We start from the raw sequence: 18,634 nt of genomic DNA, 5'->3' as shown, positions 1-18,634 counted from the left end.
AACAATTATTGAGCATCTGTTATATGCAGGCACTGGGCCAGTTTGCTTTGATATGTGTGACATCATTTATTGTAAATGTTATACAACTTTTACTGATGAGAGAGTTTAAGGAGGTTGAGTCACACAGTAGGTAACTTTCAGAGTAGGGTTTTAAATCCCTAAATGACAGGTCTAGGTAGGAAGATTGTAATAAATACTCTGGCTCCGTTTTTGGTGTTTAACTGCTAACACAATTCAAGCCCCACACTTCTTCATCCCCTTGTGTCCCATCTCTGGGCAAACCAACAAGAAAACAGACTCTCCTTCCCTGGGTGCTGGTCGCAAGTTCAAACCCAGCTGCTATCCACCCTAGCCCTGCCCCAGCCATGTGCGTGCGTGCTGAGTCACTTCAGTCGTGTCTGACTCTTTGAGACGCTATGGACTGTAGCCTGCTAGGCTCCTCTGTCCATGGGATTCTCCAGGCAAGAATACTGGAGTGGGCTGCCACGCCCTCCTCCAGGGGAATCTTCCCGACCCAGGGATCGAACCTATGTCTCTTATGTCTCCTGCGTTGGCAGCCAAGTTCTTTACTGCTAGCAGCATCTGGGAGGCCCAGTGGAAACCAAAGTCGCCTGTCCTTTCCTTTGTTTAGGCAATTGCACAGTGGCTAGGGGGCCTGCTCTCCCCCAGAAGTCCTCATAGTGTGAGTAATAAAACTCTTCTTACCTTCTTGGTGCATGTGTGGCATCAAGATTTCTCAGCCCCTGAACCACTGTTGCAGAGGGTTGGTGGTGCTCTGTGGCGCAACCACAGATAAAAACATTCAAGCAAATTGCATGCTGCTGTGCTGATCCTGAGGACTGTCATGAATAGTCAGCATACGTTTGGCTGAGGAGAGTTGAAGCTGTGCATTTATGACTCAGGCCCTTTCTCCCCTGGATGTCTACTTGGTGGGGGTGGGGAAAATGTTCCCCCCATTTGTTTGTTTCTGCTGTCATTTCACTCCTCTGGGTTCATTACTCATCGATAAAGGTCTTCAGTTTTGCCCTCAATATCCATTCTGCTTATTCAGTGCTATCGGGTTATTATCCCAAGACCCTAAATCCATATGCATTATGTGTAAAGCCCCGCAAGCTGATTGATATGCATGCCACCAGGAGCATTCATTCTCCAGCAGTTTTTATTTTTTTTCCTCCAAGGGAGAATATATTTGTTCTATAGAGAAATTAGTGGTTGTATGTATTGCACGTGTCTTAATACAAAATGCAGGATTAATTGTTAAATGGCACAGAGGTCTGAAAGTACATTATGCAAAATGCAAAAACTGGTTGTAATATAAATGTTCGAATTAACATGCCTGCATGCAGAAATGTTCAGGGAATTTGTGGTTCAATTAAAATGACACCAGAATCAAGCCTTTTAAAAACAAGACCATTCCCAGCATAAGGATTTTATAATTTATTCATTCGCAGGCATCTACCACCATTGAATTTTGGGTTAAATAACCCAGTTGGGGTATACGAAAACAGCTTCCAGTAATACAGATCCTTGGAATAAGCCCAACTGTATCATCTTGGCCTCAGCCACGTAAATACTTGAGGAGGGCACAAGGGATATTAGCATATTTTTGGCTGTATATTCAACTCCAGTACATAAGACATGAGGATTATCCTTAGACACCTGGCTGTCTTCAGATAGCATTTGAAACCCATTCTGGGTGCCTTCTCAGCATCCACAGGCATCCCTTTTCCCCCATGACTAAATGGTCTTAGGAACGTAGACTCATTTCCAGGAGTCTAAGCATAGCATGGTTAGAAAGGAGTTCACAAAACAAGCCATGAATACATATCAGATCCCAAAGAGTAACCTAGATAGGTCTGTGTTGGTCAGACCGAGGCAGCTGCAGCACAGTGCCGGCTGCACTGAATCCAGCAGTGATTGGTGTCCCTGGAGGCAGACCCTGCCATGGCCGTGGTAGACTTTTCTGTACAAAGATGACCCTCAGACCGTGGGATGCAGGGAGCGCAGTATTTTTCCATTTATGAAGCTGGGCTGCTTGGAGCCATCCACACGGCCCACCCTGTGCCTGAAATTGTCTCAGGCAGTGGCCGCGTGGAGGTCAGTCACGTGTAGATGTCAGCCAGCTTGTCTGGCTTATGGTAAATGGGAAGGCAGCACGTCAAAATGTTGGGCAGAGGGATCCAGGTTGGTGCTCCAGGAATCAATCGTGCTGTTGACAAACAGCAAGGCTGATGGGATGACAGGTTTAAATAGCAGCAGCAAGTTTGGGATTTGAAACAACAAAATAGCAAAATGTTTATTCAGGCAGAGTACATTCAGGGTTTGTGGCTCCATATCTCTTCAAGCCAGACAGGGGCTTGTTCAATGGCAAGTTTTAGGCATAAGGAAACCTGTTTGAACTTTAGAGTTTTGAGATGTGTTAAGTACATTCTTGCCAGAATTTTGCTGTCTTCAGGCATCCTACTGAATGAATGGAAACTCATCATGATCTTGCGAGTATGATTCTGGTTTTAAAGAATACAGGCGGTGCAGAGAAGTTAGTATATATAGCTAACATGAGGTGGAAGTCAGGATTCCTGAGTCCCAGGGCAGGGCCCTTTTCTGGGGCTGAGAGTTCTGGCTCCCGAAACTGGCCCAGCCATGGCTGTAGGTAACGTTACTCCTCTCTGCTTTGTGGTTTCTCGTCCTAGAGAGGACGGAAGTAGAGAGGCCATTTTAAAATTTATTTTTAAAGATTCTATTAAACAGGTGCATTCTTGGCTCTAACAGAGAGGAGAGCACAATCTGATTATTTTTTCTTAAAAGGACAAAGATGATACAAAGGCTTTTTGTTTGTACCTTTGGGATTTAGCCAGGTGTGAACACATGTAAGGGGAGTCAGCTACAACTCTCTTTTCAGAATGTTTGGAAGTTTTTGGGAAAAGGGCAATTTTGTATTTGAAAATTAGTTGATTTACAGAATTGTGTTAGTTTCAGGTATTCAGAAAAGTGATTCAGTTATGTATATACATATTTTTTACAGATTATCTATGGTCACCAGTGTGGGTGACTGCAAGCTATTGAATGTAGTTCCCTTTGCTATAGCGTAAATCCTTGTTGCTTGTCCATTTTATGTACGATAGTTTCTTAATCCTCAACTCCTGATTTATTCCCCTTACCTCCCCTTCCACTTTAGTAACCATAAGTTTTCTCCATCTGTGAATCTCTGTTTTGTATATAGATTCATTTGTATTATTTTTTAGATTCCACATCTAAGTGATATTGCTTCCCTTGTGGCTCAGCTGGTAAAGAATCCACCTGCAGAGCAGGAGACCCAGGTTCAATCCCTGGGTTGGGAAGATCCCCTGGAGAAGGGAAAGGCTACCCACTCAGGTATTCTGGCCTGGAGAATTCCATGGACGGTATGGGATCACAAAGGGTTGGACACAACTGAGCGACATGCACTTTCACTTTCTAAATGATATACGATATTTGCTTTTCCTTGTGTGACTTCGTTTAGTGTGATAGTCTCTAGGTCCATCCATGTCGCTGAAAATGGCAATATTTCATTCTTTTTATGGCTGAGTAATATTCCATTATATATATCACATTATAAAGATATACATACACACACATACACACATATAAAATGTGGCACACACACACATATATATATATGTGTGTGTGTGTGAGATATGATATATATATCACATATTCTTAAACTGTGGTTGGGCGCTTGGGTTGTTTCCCTGTGCCAGCTACTGTACACAGTGCTGCTATGAACAGTGGGGTGCACATATCTTTTCAGATTAGAGTTTTTGTCTTTTTCACACATATGCCCAGTAGTGGGATTCCTGATTGCGTGGCAGCTCTATTTTTAGTTTTTTGAGGAACCTCCATACTGTTTTCCGTAGTGGCTGCACCAGTTTGCCTTCCCACCAACAGTGTAGGGGAGGGTTCCCTTTCCTCCCCGCCCTCTCCAGCATTTATGATTTGTAGGCATTTTGATGACGGCCATTCCAACAGGTGTGAGGTGATACTTTGTTGTGGTTTTTAAAAAACTTTATTCAAGTATAGGTGATTTACAGTGGTGTTGTTAGTTTCTGGTATATAGCAAACTGGTTCAGTTATTCTTTTTCATATTCTTTTCCATTACGGTTCATTACAGGATAATGAATATAGTTCCTTGTGCTCTACAGTAGAACCTTGTTTATCTATTTTATATATAGGAGTTTGTATCTGCTAATCCCAAACTCCTAATTTATCCCTCACCCATCCGCTTTCCCTTTGGTAACCATAGGTTTGTTTTCTGTACCTGTGAGTCTGTTTCTGTTTTGTAAATAAGTTCATTTGTATCATATTTCTGCTTTATTGACTATGCCAAAGCCTTTGACTGTGTGGATCACATAAACTGTGGAAAATTCTGAAAGAGATGGGAATACCAGACCACCTGACCTGCCTTTTGAGAAACCTACATGCAGGTCAGGAAGCAACAGTTAGAACTGAACATGGAACAACAGACTGGTTCCAAATAGGAAAAGGAGTACGTCAAGGCTGTATATTGTCACCCTACTTATTTAACTTCTAGGCAGAGTACATCATGAGAAATGCTGGGCTGGAGAGAGCACAAGCTGGAATCAAGATTGCCGGGAGAAATATCAATAACCTCAGATATGCAGATGACACCACCCTTATGGCAGAAAGTGAAGAAGAACTAAAGAGTCTCTTGATGAAAGTGAAAGAGGAGAGTGAAAAAGTTGGCTTAAAGCTCAACATTCAGAAAACTAAGATCATGGCATCTGGTCCCATCACTTCATGGCAAACAGATGGGGAAACAGTGGAAACCGTGGCTGACTTAATTTTTCTGGGCTCCAGAGTCACTACAGATGGTGATTGCAGCCATGAAATTAAAAAACACTTACTCCTTGGAAGGAAAGTTATGACCAACCTAGACAGCATATTAAAAAGCAGAGACATTACTTTGTCAACAAAGGTCCATCTAGTCAAGGCTATGGTTTTGCCAGTAGTCATGTATGGATGTGAGAGTTGGGATGGATGTGAGAGTTGGACTGTAAAGAAAGCTGAACACAGAAGAATTGATGCTTTTGAACTGTGGTGATGGAGAAGACTCTTGAGAGTCCCTTGGACTGCAAGGAGATCCAACCAGTCCATCCTAAAGCAGATCAGTCCTGGGTGTTCATTGGAAGGGCTGATGTTGAAGCTGAAACTCCAGTACTTTGGCCACGTGATGCAAAGAGCTGACTCATTGGAAAAGACTCTGATGCTGGGAGGAATTGGGGGCAGGAGGAGAAGGGGACGACAGAGGATGAGATGGTTGGATGGCATCACCGACTCAATGGAGATGGGTTTGGGTGGACTCCGGGAGTTGGTGATGGACAGGGAGGCCTGGCGTGCTGCGGTTCATGGGGTCGCAAAGAGTCAGACACAACTGAGCAACTGAACTGAACTGACTGAACTGTGTCATATTTTAGGTTCCACATATAAGTGATGTCGTATGATAATCACCTTCCTCTGACTTAAATTTCACTTAGAATGATAATCTCTAAGTCCATCCATGTTGCTGTCAGTGGCATTATTTCATTCTTTTCTGTGGCTGAGTAGTATTCCATTGTGTTTGTGTGTGTCCCATCTTTTTTATGCATTCATCTGCAGGTGGACATTCAGGTTGCTTCCATGTGTTTGTTATTGAGTAGTGCTGCAGTGAACGTGCGCACATGCTCAGTCATGTCTGACTCTTTGTGACCACATGGACTGTAGTCTGCCAGTCTTCTCCAGGGAATCTTCCCAACCCAAGGATCAAACCTGGGTCTCCTGCATTGCAGGCAGATTCTTTACAGTCTGAACCACTGTTCTCCACAGTGGTTGCATTAACATTTTCACTAACAGTGTAGAAAAGTTCTCTTTTCTCCATACTCTCTCCAGTATTTATCATGTGTAGACTTTTTAATGATGGCCACTCTGATAGGTGTGAGGGGATAGCTCATGGTAGTTTTGATTTGCGTTTCTCTGTGTTGATATTCTTGATGTTGAACAGCCTTTCATGTGCCTATTGACCATCTGTATGCCTTCTTTGAAGAAATGTCTGTTTAGGTCTTCTGTTCATTTTTAGATTGGGTTGCTTAGTTTTTGATATTGAGTTGTATGAAGTGTATGTATATCTTGGATATTATTAAACCCTTGTTTATTGTATCATTTGCAAATATTTCCTCCCATTCCAAAGGTTGTCTTTTCGTTTGGTTGATGGTTTCCTTTGCTGTGAAAAGCTTTTAAGTTTGATTAGTTCCTGTTTGTTTATTTTTGCTTTTATTTCTGGACAAAAGGCATTTTGATCTCTTTCTAGATCAACTGGATATCCCTGGATAGCTACTAATTTCGGCAAGATAAGCCGTCAAATCCTTCTCTTCTTAATAAGGTGATGAAGAAGGTAGGGAGTGAGCTGGAGGTACGTGGTCACTAGGCAGACCAGTGCTTTATTAACTTACTTGCTTCATAGCACTCTCCTTCTCTAGTTCGTCCAGGTGGGCCAAAATTATTGTTTTAAACAACAACATATTCTCATATTATAAATACAGAAGGAGAAAGAGAAGAGAATTCACTATAAGAAATATTACTGATTAAATGTTGTGTTGAGAAGCCCTATTTAATTACTGAGAGCTATACAGTCTCATCTCTGAGGGAAGAGAAGACCTAGCTCAGAATGGAGCCCGGAGCAGTCAGAAAAAGACAAAAACAGATCGAGACTGACTGTGGGAGAAATGGCACTTGGGTGAGAACTCTACAGCTGATTCTCTTTAAAGGGCGAGCCCCCAGAATCCTGGGTCCCTCCTCTGTGCATGGCAGTCTACCTCATTCAATCTCTCCAGGCTCACACGATTATTCTTTCTCCTTCCCTAGTCTTCCTGCTACACAGGGAGCACTCATCTGCTCGGGACTAAAAGTGGGAGTTAAGTGAGGCACAGCATCAAGGTCTAGTCAGGAAAATAGAGATCATGCCTGATATTTCAAACAGAGGGATTTAATACAGAGAGTTACACAGGTATTAGAAGACTAAAAGAGCCAAAAGGGACCCTGGAATAACCCAGATATTAGCCACCATAGGAAGTGGCTACTACGCCTCTGGCTGGGGAATTACAAAGGGAGAGGTGGGATCTCTGCACTGTGGGAGCTCAGAGAAGAGGCGCCTGGAGGCCGTTCAGATCTCGGAGGGTTGCCCTCTGGCTTATGCTTGAACCTCAGACCAGGTGATGCTGTGGCTGGTTCTTAGACCTTCAGGGAGACAGATGCTGCTGAGGTGACAGTGTCGGTAGAAGCTGGGGTTTGGAGCCGCGATGGCCTCCTGGTGCTGGAGAGATATGGACAAGAACGGGAAAGAGGAAGGAGTCCATTCATCCTCCCCTCTTCCTCCTCCATTCCAGTAGAAATTGCTCAGAATTGAGGAGTAAAACAAGCTTAATGATCCGTCCTGGACCATCTTAGAGAGGAACGCACACACCCAGCTGCCACAGTAATAAAGCAAGCACCCGGACTTGGCCACTTGGTAACCTCTAGGCCAGGGCTTGGTTGGCAGTAAAGGAAACCCAGAGAAGGAGCTGGTGGAGTGAGAAGGAGATGGAAGTCTTACAACAGCCCAGACAGAGTGCTCACACCAGGACCCATTGCATAGCGTGTATGAGGCTAATTTACATAATCCTGGCTCCCATCCATTGTGACTGGCTCAGGACCGAAGGAAGACCTAACTGTCAAGTGGTGAGGAGGGTTTAAGTAATTGGAATTGACGCTAGATACAGTTTCCCAGGTGGTGCTAGTGGTAAAGAAGCCACCTGCCATTGCAGGAGACTTAAGAGACACAGGTTCGATCCCTGGGTCAGAAAGACTCCATGGAGGAGGGCATGGCAACCCACTCCAGTATTTTTTTTTTTTTCAAATGTTGTGTGTGTGTGTGTGCCTGTTTTGAAGAAGAAACAGTCAATTTTATTGGGCTCAGACTAGGAATCCACAGCTGTAGGTATACATATATCCCCTCCCTTTTGACCCTCCCTCCCATCTCCCTCCCCATCTCACCCCTCTAGGTTGATACAGAGCCCCTGTGTGTGTTTCCTGAGCCATACAGCAAATTCCAGTTGGCTATCTGTTTAAATGGGAGAAGGCAATGGCACCCCACTCCAGTACTGTTGCCTGGAAAATCCCATGGATGGAGGAACCTGGTGGGCTGCAGTCCATGGGATCGCTAAGAGTCAGACACAACTGAGTGACTTCACTTTCACTTTCCACTTTCATGCATTGGAGAAGGAAATGGCAACCCACTGCAGTGTTCTTGCCTGGAGAATCCCATGGACAGAAAAGCCTAGTAGGCCACAGTCCATGGGGTTGCATGGAGTCGGATACGACTGAAGCGACTTAGCAGCAGCAGCAGCATCTGTTTAAACATGGTTATGTAAGTGTCCACGTTACTCTCTCCATACATCTCCACCTCTCCCCATGTCCATAAGTCTATTCTCTCTTTCTGTTTCTCCATTGCTGCCCTGAAAGTAAATTCTTTAGTACTGTTTTTCTAGATTCTGTATATATGCGTTAGAATACAATATTTATCTTTCTCTTTCTGACTTACTTCACTCTGTATAGAGTTCTAGGTTCATCCACCTCATTAGAACTGACTCAGATGCATTCCTTTTTATGGCTAGTAATAGTCCACTGTGTATGTGTACCACAACTTCTTCATCCATTCAGCTGTTGATGGACATCTAGATTGCTTCCGTGTTCTAGCTATTGTAAATAGTGTGCTGCAGTGAACAATGGGATGCATGTGTCTTTTTCAGTTTTGGTTTCCTCAGGGTAGATGCCTAGTAGTGGGATTGCTCGCTCATATGGTGATGTTATTCCTAGTTTTTTAAGGAATCTCCACACTGTTCTCCATAGTGGCTGTATCAATTTACGCTCCCACCAACAGTGCAAGGGCATTCCCTTTTCTCCATACCCTCTCCAGCATTTATTGTTTGTAGACTTTTTGATGATGCCCATTCTGACCGGTGTGACGTGATATCTCATTGTAGTTTTGGTTTGCATTTTCTAATAATGAGCAATGTTGAGCATCTTTTCATGTGTTTATTAGCCATCTGTATGTCTTCTTTGGAGAAATGTCTGTTTGGGTCTTTTTCCCACTTTTGGCTTGGGTTGTTTGTTTTTCTGATACTGAGTTGTATGAATTGCTTGTATATTTTGGAAATTAATCCTTTGTCGGTTGTTTCATTTGCTATTATTTTCTCCCATTCTGAGGGTTGTCTTTTCAGCTTGTTTATAGTTTCCTTTGCTGTGCAGAAGCTTTTAAGTTTGATCAGGTCCCAATTGTTTACTTTTGTTTTTATTTCCATTACTCCAGGTCATAGAGGATCTTACTTTGATTTATGTCATTGAGTGTTCTGCCTATGTTTTCCTCTTAAGAGTTTTATAGTTTCTGGTCTTACATTTAGGTCTTTAATCCATTTTGAGAAAAATGTGGACCGCTTCACGAATTTGCATGTCATCCTTGTGGAAGAGCCATGCTAATCTTCTCTGTATCATTCCAGTTTTAGTATATGTGCTGCCAAAGTAAGCACCCACTTCACTGTTCTGGCCTGGAGAATCCCATGGACAGAGGTGCCTGACGGGCTACAGTCTATAGGGTCGCAAAGAGTTGGACACGACCAAAGCAACTTAGCACACACATATCAGTCGCCCAACTACACTGGGAAATTTGCATGAGACAAGGCTTCAGAGCTAAGCCTTGCCTGCCCCCCAATTCAGTATTAAAGTAGGCAGTAGATGGGATGGATAGAAGGAAAAGAGGGGAGGGGAGGGAGAGAAACGGAGAGAGCAGGGAAGGAAGAAAAGGATGGAGGGAGGGAAAAGGGAGGAGCGGGCAGGCTAGTCAAGCCTTGCTCCAGTTCCCAGCTGCAGGGCCGAGTGAGAATAGAAGTAGCCTTTCCTGCTCGGCTCACTGAGCACTCTCTGCAGAGATGACGGTGCTAGTAGTAACAAAGTTTGTCTTGATTTCTTCACTTAGTGAAGATTCAGAAACAGTGGACACTGAGCTGCTGTAGAAGACAGAAGCTGGTGCCGGTCGTGTTCTTCTGGCCGTCGTCCCGGCATGGGGGCCCCTGGAGTGCTCAGGGTGGCTGCTCCCATCTTGGCAGCTTGTCCCCTAGCCTGTCCCTGCCTGTGGCTGGCTTCCCACCAACTCAGTGCCCTTGACCTCACACTTGCTGATGGTTGTAGAATACCTGTCAGGCTGGGCAACAGTAATAACCACTCTCACCCTTAAAATCTGGGAGAAAAAGGCACCTACTTAGTAGAAACATAGCAAAAGGACTTGAATAGACAGCTCTCAGAAAGAGGAAACACAGATGGCTCTAAAACAAATGAAAAGATGCTCGCTTTTTTTTATTTAGGTGTCATTGACATATAAAATTATATTAATTTCAGGTATATAAGGAGTCAGTATTTGTATATCAACCTCAACATGGGGAAATGTAATTTACAAGCTCTAGATTGCAAAGATCAAAAAATTTAACCTCATATATTTAGCTCATGGTAACTCCTCTGTAGGGAATGGTTTGGAAATATCTACCAAAACTGAGCAGCCATTCTACTTCTAGGTATTTGTCATTCAGATACACTTTTATACATGCGAAATGAAATATTATGCAAAGATATTAATTGCAACATTGTTTATAATAGCAAAAGTTAGAACGGACCTAATGCCCATCAGAGGGAGTCAGGTAAATTATGGTACATAAATTCAGAAATTTCCACAACCATTAAAAAGGATGAGGCAATGTTACACATATATACATGGAACAATCCCCAGTATATAAAACCTTAAAAAATAAGGAAATGAACAGTGCATGTAGTATTTGTGTTCAAGATAATATATATTTCAGAATGAAAATTTTCAAACCATTTAAAATACTTGTGTACATATGTATGTGTTTGTGTGCACATGTATATATGGATATGTATGTTATGCTTCTGTGTGCATAGAATATCCCTGGGAGTAGAAACATGGAACTGAAAACAGATCTTCTAGGGAGAGAGGGGTCAGGTGGACTGGACACGGAGGTTGGAAGATGGAGATTTACTTTTCCCTGCTTACTCTTTGGAACATTTGAATTTTATAATTGTCTGTTACCTGGTCAAAAAACAAACAGATTGAAAGCTGGGGTGAAAATCCATTCTAAGTCTTGCGGGGTAGATGGTCTTTCTGGAGGGCCGGCCTTCTTCCATTGAGGGGGGTTTATCCAGAGGCTGGAAGTTACTGGAAGGCATGTGCTTAGGAGAGTGGATAGCTCGCCATGGCTGCCTTCCGGCGCAGACACGGGTGATGGTCAGAATCCAGGCAGTCCGCGCTCCCTCCGCCCTGTCTGCTCCTGCGCCCTTCGGAGCCAGGCTCTCGGTGCTCTGGGTCCGCTTCTCCAGAATGGAGGTCTCTGAGCACAGAGGCCAGTGCCCTGCCATTTTACCCAGCCCTCGCCGTGACGTCCAGCTCACAGAAACATCTTCCACGTTGGGAGACACCTTGTGGTCGTGACATCTTTTCACCCGGATTCCTGCATCTGTAACCGTAGGTCAGCCTTTTAATGTCTCCAGCATCTCTGGCATCAGCCAGTGTGTATGTAGTAAGAGCTCCGTAAGTATCGAATGATGCGTCTCAAGGATGAGTAGTTTATGATCAGATCCTTCCCAGCCCTTACAGTAAGGATGGAGCCAAATCTTCCCAAATGGGACCCAGGGCAGCCCCCTAGGGGAGGGAGGTGGAGGCCCCGCAGTGAAAGATGCCAGCGTTATAGCTCAGACCTCCACCCAGGGGTATCATGGGAGACCCGGAGAGGGGACCGTCACAGTCCCCTCTTGCATCACCAGCTCCGTGGCTGGGACACAAGTTCGGAAGGACTGGATGGATGTGATGGGTCAGATGGAGGGAAGTCCAGATCCACGCCATAGAGCTGACTCTTGCAGACGCCACCCTGTCCCCGTAGAGGAATCCGAGAAAGTGCCTGGCGGGCTGGTTCCACGCCCTGAGCTGACCCACACCGCGGGAGCAGCTGGGAACTCGGCAAGGAGTCCGGAGTGTAATAGTGTGCTCTGAGGTCACAAACAGAACCGCCTCAGAAAGCACGGCAGCTGAGATCTCTTCCCTGGAGGCCGACAACTAATCCCGTGGAAAGACTACCGGGAAGAGTGTAAACAGTGGGGCAGAGTTTCCCCGAAAAAGCCCAGCCTCCCACCCCTCCTCCTGGCTAAGCAGGAAGCCCAGAGGACTCAGCGGGGAAGGGTGCACAAATCTAATTAGTGACTGTAGCTGAGTGAAAGCCGCTTAGTCGTGTCTGACTCTTTGTGACCCCATGGACTATACAGTCCATGGAATTCTCCAGGCTAGAATCCTGGAGTGGGTAGCATACCCCTTCTCCAGCCCATCTTCCTGACCCAGGAATCAACCTGGGGTCTCCTGCATTGCAGGCCAGTTCTTTACCAACTGAGCTATCAGGGACTACAGCTAACTATTTGTTAATTCCTAACATCCCTGAGAGATCCAGGCTGCTCTTGCCTTGTTCCTCCTCAGCTCCCCGTCAGCAGAGCCCTGTCCTGTCTTCTCTGCCCCCTAAAACACTGGTTTCAGCTGTGTGATTCTGAGTGGCTGGGCGAGGGGAGGAAGAGAACTTAACCTGTGAGCATCCCCCGTGAGTCTGCTGAAGGTTTGCTCCCTGCCAAGGCTTGCATGGGCTCAGGTACATCCGGGCTGCCCAGGTGAATGGGGTGCCAGAAGAGACCCTTGGCCACGAGGGACACATCGCAGCCTGGGCTTGGAGCCGGGCAGTGCTGGCCTGTGGTTCTAGGCAGACCCCTGCCTCAGGGCCGTTGGCCAGAGTCAGTAGCCTGAGGGGAACACAGTGTTCTTCCGGAATGGCATCTTTAAGGCACAAAATGTTGCTCTCTGTAATGAAAAGAGTCTGAGTCACTTTATTTTTATTTGTTTATATCAATTATCTCTTTTTTATGAAGTACTGATAGTAGGGTTTAACCTTTGCCATTCATTAAAAAGTTTCGAGCGCAGCTTTCTCAGACTGTGTTCCTCTGCTACTTCTAAAACAAGGACAGCGGATTTGTGTGAGTCGTTTTATATGTCAGGTAAATAAATACCTTCTTAAGCCCCTCACTAAGAATCTGCTGCATCTGGTGATGTTTCCAGAGTTCTGATCCCAGCCCAGGCAGGGTACCCTTCCCTCCCCACTCCTGACTGGGGTGATCTTGCAGTCTAACTTCAGTCTTTGTCTGTACCTTTCCTGGGGCAGGGGGAGGGGAAGAGGATTTGAAGAGTTGAATTTTACAAGGTTGTAATCTCTAAGATTCCTGCCAAGAAGCAATTGTCTTCTGATTTCATGGCTGCAGTCACTGTCTGCAGTGATTTTGGAGCCCAAGAAGAGGAAATCTATCACTGTTTCCATCTTTCCACTTCTATTTGCCATGCAGTAATGGGACTGGATGCCATGATCTTAGTTTTTTTTTTTTTTTTTTTTTTAATATTTAGTCTTAAGCTGGCTCTTTCACTTTCCTCCTTCACTGTCATCAAGAGGCTCTTTAGCTGCTCTTCACTTTCTGCCATTAGGTATCATCTGCATGTCTGAGGTTGTTGATGTTTCCCCCACCTATCTTGATTCCAGCTTGTAACTCAACCAGCCCGGCATTGTTCACGATGTGCTCAGCATATAGGTTAAACAAATTGAGTGACAGCAGACAGCCCTGTCGTACTCCTTTCTCGATCTTGAACCAATCAGTTGTTCCATACAGGGTTCAAACTGTTGCTTCTTGACCTGCATACTGGTATCTCAGGAGACAGGTAAGATGGTCAGGTATTCCCATCTCTCTAAGAGCTTTCCAGGGTTTGTCATGATCCACATAGTCAAAGGCTTTAGTGTAGTCAATGAAACAGAGAGAGATGTTTTTCTTTTTTTTTTTTCATGAATATAGAGGCAAAATCTTTATTTTATTTTTTTTTGATTTTTTAATTTTTTTTAAATTTTATTTTATTTTTAAACTTTACACAGTTGTGTTGGTTTTGAGATAGATGTTTTTCTAAAATTCCCTTGCTTTCTCTGTAATCCAACGAATGTTGTCAATTTGATCTCTAGTTCCTCTTCCTTTTTTAAACCCTGCTTGGACATCTGCAAGTTCTTGGTTCGCATAATGCTGAAGCCTATCTAGCATGTAAGATTTTAAGCATGACCTTACTAGCATAGGAGATGAGTGCAATTGTCTGATGGTTTAGCACATTCTTTGATACTACCCTTCTTGGGGATTGGGATGAGGACTGACCTTTTCCAGTCCAGTGGCTGCTGCTGAGTCTTCCAGATTTGCTGACATAATGAATGCAAAACCTTGATGACATCATCCTTTAGGGATTTGAGTAGTTCTGCTGGAATTTCATCTCATCCACTAGCTTTATTAACAGCAGGGCTTCTTAAGGCCCACCTGATTTCATACTCCAGAATGTCTGGATCTGGGTAACTAATCACACCATTGTAGTAATCTGTTTCATTAAGACCTTTTTCATACAGTTCTTCCATGCGTTCTTACCATCTCTTCTTGATCTCTTCAGCGTCTGCTAGGTCTCTACCATTTTTATCCCTTATTGTGCCCATTTTTGGGTGGAATGCTCCCTTGATGTTTCCAGCTTTCCTGAAGAGATCTCGAGTCATTCCCCTTTCGTTGTTTCCTTCTATTATTAAGCACTGCTCGAAGAAGGCCTTCTTGTCTCTTCTAGCTGTTTTTTGGAACTCTGCATTTAATTGGATGTACCTTTCCCTCTCTCTCTCTTGCTTTTCACTTCTCTTCATTCTTCCACTATTTGTAAAGCCTCTTCAGACAACCACTCTGCCTTCTTGCTTTTCTTTTTCTTCGGGATGGTTTTGTTCACCTCCTCCTGTACGGTATTACGGACCTCTGTCCATAGTACTTCAGGCACACTGCTAACTAGATCTAGTCCCATCAATCTGTTTGTTACCTCTACTGCGAAATCATATGGGAATTGATTGAAGTCATACCTGGCCGGCCTATTGTTTTTCCTGGTTTTCTTTAAGCCTGAATTTTGCTAGAAGAAGCTGATGATCTGAGCCACAGTCAGCTCCAGGTCTTGTTTTTGCTGACTGTATACAGCTTCTCCATCTTCACCTACTAAGAATGTAATCAATTCGATTTTGGTATGGACCATTTGGCAGGAGAAAAATGACAAACCTAGGCAGTGTGTTGAAAAGCAGAAACATTACTCTGCTAACAAAGATCTGCATAGTAAAGGCTATGGTCTTCCTAGAGGTCACATATGGTTGTCAGAGCCGGACCGTAAAGAAGGCAGAACGCCAAAGCATTGATGCCCTTGAACTGTGGTGCTGGAGAAGACTCCTGAAAGTCCCTTGGACTGCAAGGAAATCAAAGCAGTCAATCTTAAGGGTTGAATATTAACTAAACCCTGAATATAAACTAACCCTGAATATTAACTAAAAGGACTGATGCTGAAGCTGAATCTCCAGTATTTTAGTCATCGATGTGAACAGCTAACTCATTGGAAAAGTCCTTGATGCTGGGAAAGATTGAGGGCAGAAGAGGGTGTCAGAGGATGAGATGGTTGGATGGCATCATTGATGCAACGAACACGAACTTGGGCAAACTCCGGGAGATGGTGATGGACAGCCTGGCGTGCTGCAGTCCATGGGTTCACAAAGAGTCGGACATGACTGAGCGACTGAACAGTAACAATCTCTAAGAACTGGAAGGGGCCTTGTGGAGGGGGGGTCATCTGGTTTCATCTCCCGTCCGAGGTACCACCCTCTGAATGCTAGCAGGGATGGGAATCCAGGGAGGGGAGCGTGTAACTGTTACAGGCTCCTTTGGGTCGTAGCCAAAAATCTGCCCCTAACTTCCATCTCTTGGCTCAAGTTCTTTCTTCTGGGGTGACTTAGAATGAATCTAATTAATTCTCTTTCCATGTGGCCCCGTGGCCTTTTTCCAGGCTAAACTTTAACTTATTAGTGTGCCTACCCTGAGGAGCCCTTCCAGACCCTCCTTGAAGTGGCTTCCGCGTGACAGTATCTTTTGTAAAATAGGGTGCCTAGAATGAGTCCGCCTTGCCTGAGTCAACATTCGCACGTGGGTACTTTCTCTCACTCTCAGGCCGAATGCTCATCTCCCCCTCTAGGCCCTGGTGGCCACGTGGCCTGAGGTGACGGCAGCAGTGACCATGGCTGCTGCACTTGCCCTACGCTCCCGCAGGACGTGGCCTTGCGCTCCCATGGCCTTGCACTCCTGCAAAGAAAGAGCAGCCATGTGTGGGTGGGGCTGCTCGATGCCTCTCTGCCCACCGTCAGCAGCGCCCTGGGTCTCCAGGGTGTGTGGGTTTGATGGGAGGGGCCCTATGGGATCTTTCTGTGTGTCTTCTCCCTCCTTGGAACAGCGACCTAAGAGCTCTTGCCCCATCCCGTGGAAGCGCTCGCTGATGCTTCTTTAGCAGAGGGGAGCCCCGGGCTCGCTCAGACCGTAGCCGGCTGTTCCCAGGGCCGCCTTCACTTGCTGTCGGGACTGCCCAGGTGCTCTGTGTCCCTGCAGGGTGTGCAGGCTGCCGCCCACCCCTGCCCCGAGCCGGCTGGCCAGTGTGGAACTGAGGACCCCGCCACCACCAGCGCGGGCCCGAGCTTGGGCGCCCATCTCACCTCTGCTCCTCACAGCCCTCCTCACACCAGCACCCTGGTTGTGACAATGCCTTTCCCAAATACCGTTTATGAATATTGCAGCCGCATCGTTTCCAAACTCATCTTGGAGCTATTTCGTGCTTTGGTCTTCTGTCAGTTCCTTTAAAAAAAAAAAAAAATGGAGTAGAGGTGCTTTACAATGTTATGTTACTTCCTGTTGTACAACCTCGTGAATCATTTGCATGTATACATATATCCGCTCTCTCCTGGGCCTCCCTTCCACCTCCTCCATCCTCCCCTCTTTAGGTCATCACAGAGCACTAAGCTGAGCCCCTAGGCCTTAGAGTAGCTTCCTGCTAGCTATCTGCTTCATCCATAGTAGTGCATATATGTCAGTCCCTTTTGAAGAAGGCAAGAGGCAGTTCCGGTGGTTAAACTCAGCATTAAAGAGATGATGGCTTAAGTGGTAAAGAATCCGCCTGCAATGCAGGAGATGCAGGTTCGATCCCTGGGTTGGTGAAGATTCCCCTGGAGAAGGAAATGACAACCCAGTCCAGTATTCCTATATGGAAAGTCCCATGGACAGAAGAGCCTGATGTGGGCTATTGTTTATAGGGTTGCAAAGAGTTGGACACAATTGAGCATGCACACACAATGAGACCGGACCCATGGGCTCAGTACCCATAGAGAGAAACTGCATCCTGGCCACCGACAGCACCCCAGGCAGGGGCATGGGGAGCAGGCACGGCCCCGGGATGAGAAGCAGCAGCCACTCAGGACGGTGCGCAGACAAGCTCTTGGCTCCACAGCACCTCCTGCGCTCAGTCGGATCCCTCCCTCATCGTGGAGATGAGCACAGCCCACAGTAAGTGGGAGCAGTGAGGTGAGAATAAAGCCCGCTCTGCCAGGCAGGAACAGCTCCTCCCCTTCCCCTGGGGTGGCTGGCGTGTCTAACAGGCTGTAGCGTCCGAGAACTCCGGGAGAGACGCTGCTGTCTCTGCCGGGAGCTTGGTTGTATCATTGTGTTCTTTGCTGAGAAATCGAAGTAATTTGGAGTCGTTTACCTAGCAACAGCTTTAGGAAAAGAACATGTCAGAGAGATGTGCTGACATCACCCTTTCAGAGGTGCATGTGGTGTAGGTGCCGTGTCTTCTCTCCCTTTCCAGCTCCCCCGCTACGTTCCTTTCATGGTGACAGGAAGTGGGATGACCAGGGTGGCCTTCCTGACCCACTGTCCTTTGTTAATGTCTAGGTGTTCTCAGCCAGTCCCTGCCAGGCGCCTCTTCTCCTGGGCACACACACAAGTGTCGATGATGCTTCAGCTGTGGGCACTTCTGTCCATTGGCTCCATGGCCCACAGCTGGGGCCAGATGTGCATACCTAGGGTTTCTTGATTGGGGATTTTGCAACAACTGTCATTTTTGATTAGGGATCTGAGAGTCTTGTGACTGAGTACTCAGAAGGACTCAGGCACCCATATATGTTTATTCAGTGACCGTTTAACCATGGGCGCCCTGATCCCAGGGGCCTGAGGGGAAAGGAGCCGGTTCATGGTCTCAGACTTGTGCTGCCTCCCGTCCAGAGAGGCATCTCCTCGCGGCTGTCCTGCCTCTGCTGCCTTCCCGGGACGGGGATGCCCAGAGGGTCCTGAGCCCGTCCCGGGATGAAGGGCTTCAGCTGCTGGCGAGTTTCTCTGCCTGTAGAGTGGCCCTCCCCTGCCCACCCCCCACCCCCATCCTGCTTCCAAAGCTAGCCCATTCTATATTTGCAGGCGCTTCTCTTCTCTTCTCCAGGGTCTCTGTGATTCCAGAGAAACAGTGCCATCTGCCACCCCGTGCCCCCGTGCCACGGTCCCCAGACCACCACTGTCCCATGCGTGCATACTTGGATGAGAAGGCAAAGCAAACCCTCTAAGCTCAGCT

The 18,634-nt window shown here is 46.0% G+C and overlaps 1 protein-coding gene and 1 non-coding gene across 9 annotated transcripts in view; one reads left to right on the top strand and one right to left on the bottom strand.

Moving 5' to 3' along the window:
- Positions 1 to 18,634, top strand: part of HHAT (hedgehog acyltransferase) — a 352,361-nt gene that overhangs the window by 324,555 nt on the left and 9,172 nt on the right. The gene's annotated exons all lie outside the window — the stretch shown is intronic.
- LOC133228319 (U6 spliceosomal RNA) lies at positions 9,487 to 9,593 on the bottom strand. The gene has a single exon (XR_009730175.1). It is a non-coding gene; the product is annotated as a U6 spliceosomal RNA (small nuclear RNA).

This window comes from Bos javanicus, chromosome 16 (assembly GCF_032452875.1).
Source record: "Bos javanicus breed banteng chromosome 16, ARS-OSU_banteng_1.0, whole genome shotgun sequence".
Taxonomy (NCBI): domain Eukaryota; kingdom Metazoa; phylum Chordata; class Mammalia; order Artiodactyla; family Bovidae; genus Bos; species Bos javanicus.
This window is presented reverse-complemented; position numbering and strand designations above follow the sequence as displayed.